This window comes from Mercenaria mercenaria, unplaced genomic scaffold (genome assembly GCF_021730395.1).
Source record: "Mercenaria mercenaria strain notata unplaced genomic scaffold, MADL_Memer_1 contig_3157, whole genome shotgun sequence".
Lineage (NCBI taxonomy): Eukaryota > Metazoa > Mollusca > Bivalvia > Venerida > Veneridae > Mercenaria > Mercenaria mercenaria.
Window position 1 is genome coordinate 456 of NW_026461271.1, and position 14,759 is coordinate 15,214.

General features: G+C 38.0%; 1 protein-coding gene across 1 annotated transcript in view; it reads right to left on the minus strand.

Annotated features, from left to right (window-relative positions):
* Window positions 1–2,887: 2,887 nt before the first annotated feature.
* The window catches only part of LOC128552794 (uncharacterized), a 40,522-nt gene continuing 28,650 nt past the window's right edge, over window positions 2,888–14,759 (minus strand). Inside the window, exons 13-14 of the mRNA XM_053533861.1 lie at window positions 11,588–11,820; window positions 2,888–2,990 (exon numbers count right to left, since the gene is read on the minus strand). The gene's annotated coding sequence lies outside the window, so the exon portion shown is untranslated. The remainder of the gene's footprint in view (window positions 2,991–11,587; window positions 11,821–14,759) is intronic.

Genomic DNA, 14,759 nt, shown 5'->3' on the forward strand with positions numbered 1-14,759 from the left:
CTGCACATTGTCTAGATGAAGTGATCACTTGACCCAAGTTTCATGAAAATCCTTCACCTCTGACCTTGAGTTGTGACCTTGACACGACACATGAGTTCTTGATGAGGTGATCATTTGACTAGTTTTATAAAATCCCTTCAAGGGGTTTAGGAGATACAGAGCGGACATGAAATGGTAGGCTCAAACTTTTGACCATGTGTTGTGACCTTGACCTTGAGCAAACATGGCTGAATAATGAGTTCTGCAGATCGCCTTGATGAGATGATCATTGACCCAAGTTTGATAAAATCCTTCAAGGGGTTTAGGAGATACAGAGCGGACACAAAATGGAAGGCTCAAACCTTTGACCCTAAGATGTAACCTTGACCTTGAGCCGGCATGGCTGACTCATGGGTTCTGCACATCTTGATGAGGTGATCATTTGACCAAACTTTTATAACATTCTATCAAGGGGTTTAGGAGATACAGAGTGGACATAAAATGGAAGGCTTAAACCTTTGACCTTGAGTTGTAATCTAGACCTTGAGCCGACAAGACTGGACAGGAACAAAGGCATTTTGACATTTGAGTTCCAAGTGTGACCTTGACCTTGCAGCTAAGGGCCCAGTTTTGGTGCATGACACTTTGTTTCATCCAGAGGAATATTTGTGCAAACTGATATTTAAATTCTGTTTGGCATGACAAAGATATAGACTGGACAGGAAAAAAATCTTATTGACCTTTGATCTCCAAGTGTGACCTCGACCTTTAAGCTAGGGTTCTGGGTCTTATCATGGAGAACATTTATGCCAAGTATAACTGAATTCCCTTGATGGATGACAAGAGTTCTGGACCAGACAGGAAATAAACCCTATTGACCTTTGACCTTCAATTGTGACCATGAGGTCTGGGTTTTGCACATGACACATTGTCTCATCATAGGAAACATTTGTGCCAAGTAATATTAAAATGATTTCATGGATGGTAGAGTTATAGGCCGTATTGTGAACTTGGATTTTGAGCCAGGGGCCCGAAATTTGGGCATGATATGTCGTCTTATCATAGGGAACATTTGTGCCAAGTGATATTAAAATCCCTTCAAGAATGACAGAGTTATGGACCTGACACAGAACAGACCCTATTCATGGCATGTTAACATTTGATTGCCAAGTGTGACCTTGACCTTTGAGCTAGGGGTCTGAAAGTTGTGCATGACACATCGTCTTATTATGAGGCACATTTATACCAAGTAATATTAAAATCCCTTCATGGATGGGAGAGTTATGGACCGGACAGGAAAAAAGCCCTGTTGACTTTTGACCTTCAATTGTGACCTTACCTTTAAGCTAGAGGTCAAGGTTTTGCACATGACACATTGTCTCATCATGGGGAACATTTGTGCCAAGTAATATTAAAATCCCTTCATGGATGACAGAGTTATAGACCAGACATGAAATTGTGGACGGACGGATGGAAAAGCGCATTCCTATAGTCCCCGAGACTGGTTTTCAACTAACAAGAGCTGTCCATAAGACAGCGCGCTCGACTTTTCTCAGTGCTTGACTCTCAATTACAGCTTTGCCAGTAAAAAAAATTCTATGTTAAAAAGGGACATAACTCTGTCAAAATTCAAATCAGAGTTATGGGAATTAGGCCTCCTGATGTAGACTTTGATAGTAAATAACTATTTCAAGTCAAAAACTTTAATAGTAACAGAGATATTTGACTTTATCAAAAATTAAAAAAAAAAATTCTAAGTTAAAAAGGGGCATAATTCTGTCAAAATTCACATCAGAGTTACGGGGAGTGTTTCTCATGGTGTATACTTTAATAGCAAATAAGTATTTTAAGTTTCAAGTCAATAGCTTTGATAGTAACAGAGATATTTGACTTTATCAAAAACTTTAACCAATGGCGACACCGACGCCAATGCCAGGGCGAGTGTAATAGCTCTACTTTTTCTTCGGAAAGTCGAGCTTAAAAGTGCTCCATAGTTTCTAAAATAAGAGGACCATGATGGTCCTGAATCGCTCACCTCTTCCCACATAAGCCAGTTTTGAGTATGACGTCGTTTTTTCTATTATTTGACATAGTGACCTAGTTTTTGAGTTCATGTGACCCAGTTTTGAACTTGACCTAGATATTATCAAGATAAAAATTCTGACCAATTTTGGTCTCTAGAGAGGTCACAAGGTTTTTCTATTATCTGACCTATTGACCTAGTTTTCAAAGGTACGTGACCCTGTTTTGAATTTTATCTAGATATCATCAAGGTGAACATTCTCACTAATTTTCATGAAGATCTCATGAAAAGTATGGCCTCTAGAGAGGTCACAAGGTTTTTCTATTTTTATACCTACTGGCCTAGTTTTTGACCGCACGTGACCCAGTTTCAAAAACGATCTAGATATCATCAAGGTGAACATTCAGATCAATTTTCATAAAGATCCATTGAAAAACATGGCCTCTAGAGAGGTCATTTTTTTTTTCTAATTTTAGACCTACTGACCTAGATTTTGACCGCAGTTGACCCAGTTTCAAACTTGACCTAGATATCATCAAGATGAACATTCAGACCAAATTTCATACAGATCCCATGAAAAGTATGGCCTCTAGAGAGGTCACAAGGTTTTTTTATTATTTGACCTACTGACCTAGTTTTTGAAGGCACGTGACCCAGTTTCAAACCTGACCTAGATATCATCAAGGTGAACATTCTGACCAATTTTCATGAAGATCCATTCAAGGGTATGGCCTCTAGAGAGGTCACAAGGTTTTTCTATTTCAAGACCTACTGACCTAGTTTTTGATCACAGTTGACCCAGTTTCAAACTTGACCTTCCAAAACGTTTACTATACTGAAACTTAGTGGATGATTAATAATCTGTACAGAGTTTAAGATATAAATACCTGTGCTTTCTGCTGCTGCCTCTTCTTTCTCACCGTTCTTTTTATTTTCAACATATTTTCTGTAGTTTTCTTCTTTGATCTTGAACAGTAATCTGCATAATCTAGAAATAGACAGTATCATTATTAGTCCCCTACTGGTTGAAAACCAGTTTCGGGGAGTACAGGAATGCACTTTTCAGTCATTCCGTACGTCCGTCCGTCCATCTGCAGTTTCTTGTTCGGTCCATAACTCTGTAATCATTAAGGGATTTTAATATCACTTGGCACAAATGTTCCCCACGATGAAACAACATGTGATGCGCAAAACCCAGAACCCTGGCTTAAAGGTCAAGGTCACACTTTGAAATCCAAGGTCAATAGGATTTTTTTCCTGTCCGGCCTATAACTTTGTCATGCAAGGCAGGATTTAAATATATGTTGGCACAAATATTTCCCTGGATGAGACAACATGTCATGTGCAAAACCTGGGCCCTATGTCTAAGGTCAAGGTCACACTAAGAGACCAAAGGTCAACAAGATTTTTTTCCTGTCCCGCCTATAACTTTGTCATGCAAGGCAGGATTTTTAAAAATATCAGTTGGCACAAACATTTCCCTGCATGAGACAACATGTCATGCGCAAAACCCGGGCCCTAGGTCTAAGGTCAAGGTCACACACTTAGAGACCAAAGGTCAGATATAACAAGAGCTGTCAGATGACAGCATGCTCGACTATTCGAAAAATTTATTGAAGAATGGGCTCAAAATATTTCCATAGATTTTCAGACAAGAGAAAGAAATGGATTAAACAAACTAGAAATGTGTCCATGGGACACAGATGCCCCCACTACATCACATTAGTCAGGGGCCAGAACTCCTACAATACTGAATGAATCCGGATGCGAAACCCCAGGTGCACAACTACACATGCTGACCAACATTCCTGTAAACTTTGGTGATTCTAGGTCAAATACTTTTGGGGCTATGCGCGACACAACATTAAAATGACCAATTTTTTACTAAGTCAGGGGCCATAACTCCTACATGACTGGATGAATCCGGACGCGAAACCCCAGGTGCACAACTACACATGCTGACCAACATGCCTGTAAAGCTATGTGACTCTAGGTCATATACTTTTGGAGCTAGGCACGACACAACATTAAAATGACCAATTTTTACAAAGTCAGGGCCATAACTTCTACATGACTAAATGAATCCGACTTGAAACCCCAGGTGCACAACTAACACATGCTGACCAACATTCCTGTAAACTTTGGTGATTCTAGGTCAAATACTTTTGGAGCTATGCGCGACACAACATTAAAATAACCAATTTTTTACTAAGTCAGGGGCCGTAACTCCTACATGACTGGATGAATCCGGACGCGAAACCCCAGGTGCACAACTACACATGCTGACCAACATGCCTGTAAAGTTTTGTGACTCTAGGTCATATACTTTTGGAGCTAGGCACGACACAACATTAAAATGACCAATTTTTACAAAGTCAGGGGCCATAACTTTTACATGACTGAATGAATCCGGACGCGAAACCCCAGGTGCACAACTACACATGCTGACCAACATTCCTGTAAAGTTTTGTGACTCTACGTCAAATACTTTCAGACCTACGCGCGACACAACATTTTCGGAAGGACGGACGGACGGACAGACGGACGGACGGACAAGAGCAAATCTATATGCCCCCCCCCCCCCCCCCCCCCAAAGTGGGGGCATAAAAAATGTTCCTGTATTTGTGGATTTCGATTAGTCTTGCACTAAATGTGTGACCATGATGGCAAATATGTTATGTTATATGTTAGGCAAAATATGGACTTGTATGGAAAATCTAACTAATTTCAAAGTCCAAAAAGGGCCATAATTCAGTCAAAACAGTTGACAGAGTTATGTACTCTTGTCTACGGATGGAAATCATGTTGATAAACTAGTGTTATAAGTTTCAAAGCCACAGTTCCAATAGTTTTGAACGCTGACTTGAAAGACAAGAGGGCCATGAAGGCCCTGTATCACTCACCTGACCTACTGACCTAAAGATCATCAAGATTAACATTCTGACCAAGTTTCGTTAAGATATGTCATAAATGTGGCCTCTGCAGTGTAAACTAGCTTTTCCTTTGATTTGACCTGATGACCTGGTAATTCATCTTTGTGACCTAGTTTTTGACCCCACATAACCCAGATTCGAACCTGACCTAAAGTTCATCAAGATTAACATTCAGACTTAGTTTCATGAAGATACAGTTATAAAAGTGTTTGAAGCTTTTCCTTTGATTTGACCTAGTGACCTTGTTTTTGACCCCACATGACCCAGATTTAAATCTGACCTATAGATCATCAAGCTTAACATTCTGACTAAGTTTCATCAAGATATGGTCATAAATGTGGCCCCTACAGTGTAAACTAGCTTTTCCTTTGATTTGACCTGGTGACCTGGTAATTCATCTTACATGACCAATATTCAAACTGGACCTTGAGATCATCAAGATTAATTATCTGACCAAATTTCATGAGGATACAGTCATAAATGTGGCCTCTGCAGTGTTAACAAGCTTTTCCTTTAATTTGACCTGGTGACATAGTTTTTGACCCCACATGACCCAGATTCGAACTTCACCTAAAGATCATCAAGGTTAACATTCTGACCAAGTTTCATCAGGATACAGTCATAAATGTGGCCTCCAGGTTTTAACAAGCTTCTCTCTTGATTTGACCTAGTGACCTAGTTTTTGACCCCACCTGACCCAGATTTAAAGTTGCCCTATAGATCATCAAGCTTAACATTCTGACCAAGTTTCATTAAGATATGGTCATAAATGTGGCCTCTACAGTGTAAACTAGCTTTTCCTTTGATTTGACCTGCTGACCTATTTTTAATCCTACATGACTCATATTCAAACTGGACCTTGAGATTATCAAGATTAACATTCCTACCATGTTTCATGAAGATACAGTCATAAATGTGGCCTCTACAGTGTTAACAAGCTTTTCCTTTGATTTGACCTGGTGACCTAGTGTTTGATCCCAGATGACCCAATATCTAACTCGTCCAAGACTTTATTGAGGTTAACATTCTGACCAAGTTTGAGTAAGATTGGGCCAAAATTCTGACCTCTAGAGTGTTAACAAGCTTTTCCTTTGATTTGACTTGGTGACCTAGTTTTTGATCCCAGATGACCTAATATCGAACTCGTCCGAACTTGTCCTAGATTTTATTGAGGGTAACATTCTGACGTTTCATTACGATTGGGCCAAATATGTGACCTCTAGAGTGTTAACAAGCTTTTCCTTTGATTTGACCTGGTGACCTAGTTTTTGACCCTAGATGACCCAATATCGAACTCGTCCAAGGTTTTATTGAGGGCAACATTCTGACCAAGTTTCATTTAAGATTGGGCCAAAATTGTGACCTCTAGTGTGCTAACAAGCTTTTCCTTTGATTTGACCTGAAGAATTTAAGGCTTAAAATAAATCAAAGAAAATGAAAATAAATTCATGAAATTGCAGGATCGGGTCACTCGTATGCTATTATAGTGGTCTACGGCCACACTTTATCGATATTTACAGAGTGCTATTTCTACCATATCACCGTTTGCATGTTTCCATTTAAAAAAATACGGGGAATAATAACTCTTAGCAACTTTTAGCTATTTGCGAGTGTTTCCAGTGAATTAAAATGAGTAAGGAAAATAAACATGTTTACTCAGGTAAGCGGGAAACAAAAGACGAATATAAACAGTGGCTGAAGCCCTATAGAGCAGACAGAACGAAGTGTATTTGTACGTCGTGTGACAAAATTTTGAGGTATCATTAGTAGGAGTGCGCTAAAAAATCACAAGAAAAGCGTTAAACCTCAGCGAAATAGTGAATCACATCAATCTAATAATCGAATTACGTCATTTTCAAAGGTGTGACTAGTGATGGTTGTGTTTTTTTTGCATTACATAATAAAAGTTGTTCAGATCAGGTCGTGGTTTTGAAAAAAAATAGTGCTTGAAAAATTGTAAAAAGTCCTTGAAAAGTCCTTGAAAAGTACTTGAATTTTGTCTCTGATATTCTGTATGAACCATGTAACTGGTCAATTTCTTCCCCCACCTGACAGGTCAAGTATATAAAAGGAGGGAAAGAACTGACTGGTCAATTTCTTCTCCCCACCTGCCAGGTCAAGTACTGGCTAGGGGGGAAAGAACTGACCAGTCAGTTTCTTCCCCCACCTGACAGGTCAAGTACTGGCTATGCGGGAAAGAACTGACCAATCAATATCTTCCCCCACCTAACAGAGCAAGTTCTGGCTAGAGGGGAAAGGACTAACTGGTCAATTTCTTCCCCCACCTGACAGGTCAAGTATATAAAAGGAGGGAAAGAACTGACTGGTCAATTTCTTCTCCCCACCTGCCAGGTCAAGTACTGGCTAGGGGGGAAAGAACTGACCAGTCAGTTTCTTCCCTCACCTGACAGGTCAAGTACTGGCTACTGGGGGGAAAAAACTGACCGGTCAGTTTCTTCCCCCCACCTAACAGAGCAAGTACTGGCTAGGGGGGAAAGAACTGACCGGTCAATTTCTTCCCCCACCTGCCAGGTCAAGTACTGGCTAGGGGGGAAAGAACTGACCAGTCAGTTTCTTCCCTCACCTGACAGGTCAAGTACTGGCTACTGGGGGGAAAAAACTGACCGGTCAGTTTCTTCCCCCCACCTAACAGAGCAAGTACTGGCTAGGGGGGAAAGAACTGACCGGTCAATTTCTTCCCCCACCTGACAGGTCAAGTACTGGCTAGGGGGAAAGAACTGACTGGTAAATTTTTCCCCCACCCAACAGGTCAAGTACTGACTAGGGGGAAAAGAACTGACTGGTCAATTTACTTCCCCCACCTTACTGGTCAAGTAATGGCTAGGTGGGAAAAGAACTGACCAGCGGTAATTTCCTTACCTTAGAAGAAATTGAAACAGGAAAAAGGCCATCAATTAAAAAATTATAACAGAAATTTTAGTAAGTTCAATTAAAAACATTTCTTTAATTTACACAAAATATGACACATATTTCTTATTTTATATGAAATTTAAATGAAAAACGACTATCGGAAATAAAAAACAGGCTAGTTAAGAATAACCGAGAATAACCAGTTCCAATTCACTACCCGTAACGGGAAATAATTGACTAGCCAGGAAGATTGATGAGGGGGGGAAAGAATTGACTAGTTAGTTTTTTCCCCCCATAAGAATGATCAAGAATAACCAGTTGCAATTGGGGGGAAAAAACTGACTAGGGGGGGAAAGAACTGACCAGTCAGTTTCTTCCCCGGGGAAAAAACTGACTAGTCAGTTGTTTCCCACGGGGAAGAAACTGACTAGTCAGTTTTTTTCCCCGGGGAAGAAACTGACTGGGGAAAAAACTGACCGTTACACCGGTGACCTAGTTTTTGACCCAAGATGACCCAATATCAAACTTGTCCAAGAATTTATTAAGGGTAACATTCTGACCGAGTTTCATTAAGATTGGGCCAAAATTGTGACCTCTAGAGTGTTAACAGTCAAATTGTTGACACCGCCGCCACCGCCGGCGACAGACACAGGGCGATCCCAAAAGCTCACCTTGAGCACTTCGTGCTCAGGTGAGCTAAAAATCTGAACAAATTTCTAAGTCCAAAAAGGGCCATAATTCAGCAAAAATAGTTGTTACAGTTATGTACTCTTGCCTACAGATGGAAATCATCAACATGTGTTTAAAGTTTAAAAGCCATTATGTCAAAGAGTCTTGACAAAACATGGACATATACGAAAACAGAACCAACTTCCAAATTCAAAAAGGGCCATAATTCAGCCAAAAAAGATAACAGAGTTATGTACTATTGCCTATTGATAGAGACTATTATACTAAACAAGTTATAAAAAGTTTCAAAGCCATATGTCAAACACTTTACACAAAATATAAACTGATACGAAAAACTTTACCAAGATGTCTAAGTCAAAAGGGGCCATAATTCAGCCAAAATGCTTGATGGAGTTATGTACTCTTGCCTATAACTGAACATGGTGAAGGTTAACAAGTGTTGAAAGTTTCAAAGCTTTATCTCAAAAGACTTTGCACAAAATGTGAACTGGTACGAAAAACTTAACCAAGATTTCTAAGCCAAAAAGGGGCCATAACTAAACCAAAATGCTTAATGGAGTTTTGTGTACTTTTGCATACAACTGGACATGGTGATGGTAAGCAAGTGTTAAAAGTTTCAAAGCATTATCTCAAAAGACAAAATATGAACTGGTACGAAAAACTTTACCAAGATTTCTAAGTCAAAAGGGGCCATAATTCAGTCAAAATGCTTGAAGGAGTTATGTACTCTTGCCTATAACTGGAAATGGTGATGGTAAACAAGTGTTGAAAATTTCAAAGCTTTATCTCAAAAGACTTTGTAAAAATGTGGACTGGTACGAAAAACTTAACCAGGGTGTGACGCAGATGCCGTGGTGAGTAGGATAGCTCTGCTTATTCTTCGAATAGTCAAGCTAAAAATGACTTTGTCGGAAGCATTTCTTCTTCATGCATGGAGGGATTTTGATGAAACTTGGCACAAATGTTCATCACTATGAGACGGATTGTCATGTGCAAGAGCCAGGTCTCTAAGACTAAGGTCAAGGTCATACTTAAGAGGTCCAAGGTTAAATTTAAGAACGAGTTTGTCCAGAGCATTTCTTCTCCATGCTTGGAGAGACTTTGATGTAACTTGGCACAAAATGGCACCCTCGTTTTAAGTATAACCACCCTTTGTTGTTACTATAAATAGATTATATTGCTAATTTTTTATTACTGGCCATAGCGAAAAATCGAGACCACTTTTCTGTGGTACAACATGCGTGTTACATTGAATTTTTATATGTATTTTGACCTCTCTCTTCCTGGTAAAAAGCTTTGTGTAGACTTGTAATATATTTTTTTCTTATAGATTTTATTTATTTTTTTTTATTAATTTCCCTTTGTTGTTACTAGAGATTAAACTTATATATCTTTTTTATAATTGGCCAAAATAAATCCATATGAAAACAACTGTAGGTTTTTTTGTATGCAAATTTTAATCCTAGTGTTTTGTTATAACACATTGTATATATAGTACATTATTGTTTATACATCATTGACATGTATCAATTCATTATGTTATACTGAAGCACAAACAATAACGTGCCTTCCAGTAGGGGACTTTGTATTGCATGGCAATACTTCATTCTCTTGTTAAATGTATATTTATAGTCCTTTCCCCTGGTCTAAATGTAGTGTCATGATCAAAGATAAAACGTCATACTGACTCGAAGGCAGAGCCAAAAACACACACTGACCGCCAGCTGTGACATCTTCATTGTTTTACGTCAAAATAATGCAATGTTGTACACATTTTACAATGCATAACTGAACAAAGGCTGCAGCTATTTGTATTTAATTTTCATACTTATAAGTAGGCTGGATTTAATAATAAAACAATTGTTGCCTTTTAGGTTCAGTCAAGATGTGGATTCATTGACCTGGTAAAAGCAATATCAACCTCGGGCTGTGCCCTCAGTCAGTATCGCTTTTATCAGGTCGAAAAATCCACACCATCGACCTCACCAAAAGGCAATAATTGTTTAATATAGCAACAGCAAAAAATGGCCATGTTTTCTTTGTTTTACTATACAAAATCAATGTTATCACTATGCCTAAACATGTTCTAAAGTTCTCTATGAAGTTGGCTAGATTGTCAGATTCCTTTTCTATTCAACAACTCTCTCCAAAAAGGTGCCAACTGATTATATCAGGTAACAGGAATCTGCTTTGGTGTAAATTTATTTCTCTGCAAATATCAAACTACATTGTATTTCCTAGAAGGACAGATAAAAGTGACTTCAGGTGTAACTGGACGTTCTAATTTTAGTGACCTAAATGCACCTACAACAGACATACATACTGAAGATTTTACCAACAAATTCTAAAATTATTTCAGTAGTCACACTTTCAGATTGTAACTAAAAATAATTTTGCTCATGTTAGTGAAATACACAACTACTGGTACTGATGATAAACCCGGACAGATGATAAAGTCGAACACCTTGGAAATATTCAATTGCAATCAGTTATTTATAAAATTGAACACACCATCTAATAGTTTCCACTTACATCAACTGGTGTAACAAAACCAAAATTGGTTAATATTCTGTATAAATAAATGAATTACATAAATTTGTATAAAAAATATTTATCCAAAATTACTGGGGAAGAGGGTGTTTTTTGTGCATGCTCACTGTCAAAACATGAAGGCCTGACATTTGTTAACTTTTCATTACTTGATCAGGAATGACTGTTGCAGCTTTCTGGGGAAAGTTTCAATATAATAATACCAAGAAAATTTTGTAAATGACAAAGGGTTCGAATTTATCATCAGTCAACGTTCATAAAGTCCCCTTTTTACATACCCCTTTCAGGCCCTCACTTCGTGCGAGTTTGCTTACTAAATATAAATTTGAATTATGTAAAATTTTCAGCAAAGGTTAAGCTTTATTTTGATACCGACCATTGATCTCAATTTGCAGAAATAAAAAAGTTACAGGTAAAAAACCTCATTTTCTGTTTGGGTTTATCATCAGTACCAGTATATACTGTTGAACATAACAGATATATTAAAATGTACAATCATGAAACTCATATAAAATGATGTTCATGAAAAGTCAAAATTTACCTTTTTCTAAAGAAATGAAGCAGTAAGATTGAAAGTTTTTTGATGCTGCGGGTATTTCTCCTTAAATATCTGTTTCTCTTGAGCTGTTCATACACTGATATATCTTCTCTCTTTGTATTGCTCTATACAGCTGGTGACGGGTCTGTTCTTGTTGACAATCTTGAGACCATGCTGCTGCACATCAAACATCATCCGAGGGATTACAGCTATGTTCTCATTTACCTGTCTTCCTCCTGTCGAAACAGATTATGCCAAAAATCCTTTTATTAATAAGCTATATATATATGTTGATGCATAGGTCGAGCGGCTAAGACTCTTTCCTACAGAGTGAACGCCCCAGGTAAAAGCCTAAGTTGAAAAAGATATAATTTTGACAAAATATAAGATAGAGTTATGTAACTTTGCCTATGACCAGGGCCCACTTGTTCAAAACTTTAACTGGCTGTTAAAATAACCTAGTCTTGATGGGAGAAACAAGTATGATGTCTTGATTTTATTGTAAAGATTTTTCAAAGTTCATAATTCTTAACTCATACAATTGTTATTCTAACTCTTCTAAAATGTCGAAAAATAACCCTAAAAGTTAATCAACCTGTTTAAGATTCGAACAACTGGGCCCTGGTCTTCTCATGATGCAAAAGATGTATGTTTTGAACGCATTTCACCGGGTTGTTTTTGAAAAACTTTTTTGCATGCAAAACATTACCAGAAATTCTTCAGTAAAAAGGTGCAGATTTTTGACAATGTAGAAGCTTGAGTGAGTTAACTTGTCCTGTGAAGTCAACTCATGATGCAAAATACATATGTGAAGTTTGAATACATAATGCCTTGTAGTTTTAGAGAAATCTGCTCACATGCAAAACTGATGTGACTAAGATGCTAGCAGCTATGAAATGGTCAAGTCAAGTAATATCTATTTAAATAGTCGGAGAATAATAACAAGAAATATATGCTCTAGTGAGCTTTTTGCACTGACTTAGCCATCAAAAAACATGCAAATTGCACATCATCTCCATGTGGTGAACATTTGTGTCAAGTTTGTTTGACACGAAACAAAGCCATATGACCTTTGACCCCTAAGTGTGACCTTGACCTTGAAGCAAGCCTCCGAAACATGCACTCTGCATGTTGTGTCTATGTGGTGAACATTTGTGTCAAGTTTGGTTGATATCCTTCAAGGGGTTCAAGAGTTACAGAACGGACACAAAATTACTAATGGACATATGGACAGACAGACAGACACTGGGGGCATAACACAATACATCCCTTCTGTAGGGATGGGCTGACAATCAGCGACAATCGGATAATCGTCGGCCTTGCATTCATGATCGCGATCGCCAACTATACTTTTCCCTGACCAATTAATTACTTGGCACCCTAAACAAATAATTTAGTTGTTTCGGATCTTTTTCTTTCTGGTACTTACGGTTCTTTGGGGTCAATTACACCAAGGAAACTACTCTTCTGCAAAAAATGGCTTCCTCCAATGTCTCGGAAGAACTCAAGGTTATCTATGATCACCCAGATTTTGGAAGATATATGGTTTTTACAAAATTAAGCAGAGAAAATAGTCAAAGTCTCATAGTGCTGGATTTTCATTTGATTTCTGACAGTAAAACCCAGTCTGCAGACTTGGCACCGAGTAGTACCACCTCAGATTATTAGGTTCAATAGAGTGCTGTGTGATCTGCATTTGTAATAGATACATGTTGTCCAGCACTTCAAGGGTTAAAAGGTCTAATGTCATGAGCAGAGAAAATTGTTAAGTGATATGGGATAAATAAGACATTTCAGAATAATAAAAGCGCTGATATATTGCTTACTTTTTATTGTATGCATCATACATTAAGACATAAAGACAATGCTGTCTAAATGTTACTTCACACACATTTGTTTTTCTGGCTTACGAATAAAAATACTTCGATTTGGTGATAAACATGACACAAGCGATTATTTATATTTTTTTATTCCATTGCTCTTCGCTCACTTCCCTCACTTCAATAAATGATTTGAGAAAAAAAATTTTTTTTTTTTTTTCGCTTGCTTGCCCCAAATATTTTTAGAAAAAAATCCGAAGAACAAGATATCAATTTGGTGTGGCCTTAGACATGGATCTTGGTTTTCAAACAGTAATTTATAACTCTAGAAAAGGTAATGTTGATCACATATTTTTGGGTATATAAAATTGAACAAAGTTTTGTGTGCCATGAACTAGAGATTGCAGAGCACACTATTGTGGATTGGAAAAACTTTGCTAGGGAGGTTTGTGTTGAAATCTTGAAGAGGTTTTCAGAGCAGATGGGTAGAGTAGGTAAGTTTGTTGAAATCGATCAGAGCAAGACTTGGTTCGGTAAAAGAAAATACCACAAAGGACGATGTGTAGACGGTGTGTAGGTTTCTGGTGGCATTGAACGAGACAGTAAAAGATCCTTTTTTAAATGTGTTGCAGACAGAAGTGCAGACACACTGGTTTCTATTATTAAAGAATACATTCTCACTAGTACATCTATTTATTCAGACTGCTGGCGAGCATATGCCAGCCTTAATGTAGAAGGTTTTAGGTATCTCACCGTGAACCACAATATTACATTTGTTGACAAAGACATGGCTGTTCACACAAATACAATCAGGAATACTTGGTGAGCTCTTAAGGCATCATTACCGAGAAATGGCAGCACCAAATCATTGTATGACAGCAACTTTGCACACTACTGTATCTGAAAACAGTACCTAGTACAAGCTGAGGACTCATTTTGAAATTTTTTGAACTGATAAAGCAAATATATCACCCTTTGTACAACCCTACAGACATAGAAATCAAAGCATACAATGAAAAAAAAATTAGCAAAAAAGGCAGAAAAACTTGTACCACTGAGAGAAATCACAAACTCAATGAACAACAGTCTTGATGAATTTGACATTTAATGGAAAAGGTAATTGTGTAAATATTTATGATTGTTTTGATTAACGCTTCCATAGACCAAACTATTTTTGGTGACTTTTTTATGGGGGCTACTGCCCCCACATCCCCGCTTGATCCCCATTAACTAACATATACCCCCTCCCCACCCCTCTAAAAAATAGAGAGCAATAACCTTTGAATATATTATTTATTGGGGCTGCTGCCCCCACACCCACACTTAACCTGCAATGGAAGTAATCAAACACCAAG